Source organism: Salvelinus sp. IW2-2015, linkage group LG33, assembly GCF_002910315.2.
Source record: "Salvelinus sp. IW2-2015 linkage group LG33, ASM291031v2, whole genome shotgun sequence".
Classification (NCBI taxonomy): Eukaryota; Metazoa; Chordata; class Actinopteri; order Salmoniformes; family Salmonidae; genus Salvelinus; species Salvelinus sp. IW2-2015.
Window position 1 is genome coordinate 37,151,434 of NC_036872.1, and position 1,894 is coordinate 37,153,327.

General features: G+C 41.2%; 1 long non-coding RNA gene across 1 annotated transcript in view; it reads left to right on the forward strand.

The window, feature by feature from the left end:
- The window catches only part of LOC139023587 (uncharacterized), a 13,135-nt gene extending 12,866 nt beyond the window's left edge, over positions 1-269 (forward strand). The window contains exon 2 of the long non-coding RNA XR_011474731.1: positions 31-269. This is a non-coding gene — a long non-coding RNA (uncharacterized lncRNA). The remainder of the gene's footprint in view (positions 1-30) is intronic.
- The last annotated feature ends 1,625 nt before the right edge of the window (positions 270-1,894 follow it).

Consider the following 1,894-nt stretch of genomic DNA (forward strand, 5'->3'; position numbering starts at 1 on the left):
GCCTGACGCTGTTTTCCTCTCCACTTACAGTTCTGCCCGCTCTGACTCTGGTCCCTGTCTCCAGTCCGACTTCTTGTCAGTCCCGCTACACTGTCCTGGATTCCCCACCATACGCTTCCTTGGTTTCCCCTCCGGACCTGCTTACCCTGTCCCCACACCTCTCACTCCAGCCTTAGCCTCCGCACCTGGTTTCCACCAACCCACCCGAGCTTCCCCTGGCCTGCACTCKATCTTCCCACCGTTTTTAAATAAATACCTTGGTTACCTCATCCCAGTCTCCTCGTCTGAGTCTGCTCTTGGGTTCACCTGTTCCGCTCTGCATGACAGAATGTTCCGGAGTAGCCAATTTACAGTTTTTACTTACGTAAATCTACTTGAAAATCTATGGCAAAACCTGAAAATGTCTGTCTATTAATGATCAACAACAAATTTGACAGATGTTGAAGAATTTTGAAAAGAATAATGGGCAAATGTTGCACAATCCAGGTGTGGAAAGCTCTTAGAGACTTACCATAAACAGCTGTAATTGCTGCCAATAGTACTTCTACAAAGTACTGACTCAGAGGTGTGAATACTTATGTAAATTCAATATTTACATTTACATTTACATTTAAGTCATTTAGCAGACGCTCTTATCCAGAGCGACTTATCTGTATATCATTTTCAATACATTTGCAAAAATTTAAAAAACATGTTTTCACTTTGTCCTTCTGGGGTATTGTTTGTAAATGGATGATACAAAACATGTATTTAATCCATTTTGCATCATTGTGTGTAGATGGATGAAACATTTTTTGTTGTTGATTTAATCTCGTTTGAATTCAGGCTGTAACACAACAAAATGTGGAATAATTCAAAGTGTATGACTACTTTCTGAAGACACTGTATGTACAGTACATAGCCAATATAGCATTTGGTCATGCATGCTCTTTCAACAGAKTGTGAGCACTCAACTTAATCCCTGAAATTATTTAATTAATAATTGAATGGAAATGTTACTAAGCCATTACAAATAAATACTGTGGGAACCTCACAAAAATGAAACATGTTAAAATCAAACACTGCTGTTAATAGGTAATGATGCTAAGATCCATACCAGTGGTCCTCTCTCTCTCTCTCTCTCTCTCTCTCTCTCTCTNATCTAGAGACTCCCTTAGATTTCGTGCACCAGCTGTTGTTTACAAATATGTATAGACCGCCCCCCCTCATCTTACCGGAGTGTGCTGTTCTATCCTGCCGGTGCAGCGTGTATCCCACTAGCTGAATATCCATGTCGTCATTCAGCCACAATTCCGTGAAGCATAGGATATTACAGTTTTTGATGTCCCGTTGGTAGGATATTCGTGATCTTACCTCGTCTAGTTTATTGTCCAATGATTGCACGTTGGCGAGTAATATTGACGGTAACGGCAGCTTTCCTAGTTGTCTTCAGCTGGTCCGGATGAGGCATCCGGCTCTTCTTCCTCTGCGTCACTTCCTTTTGCGAATAATTGGGATGTCTGCCCTGTGGGGTGTTTGGAGAATATCGTTTGAGTCCTGCTTGTTGTTGTTGTTGTTGTTGTTGAAGAAATCTTCGTCTAATCCTAGTTGAGTGATCGCTGTCCTGATATCCAGAAGCTCTTTTCTTCCGTAAGATACGGTTGCAGAAACATTATGTACAAACTAATTTACAAATATCGCGAAAAAAACACATAGTAGCACAATTGGTTAGGAGACCGTAAACCGGCGCCCATCTCCTCCGGCGCCATTTTAGTGATTCAACCACAAAGACCTGAGAGGTTTTTCCATGCCTCACAAAGAAGGGCACCTATTGGAAGATGGGTTAAAATAAAAAAGAAGCATACATTAAAAGTCCTTTTGAGAATAGTGAAGTTATTAATTACACTTTGGATGG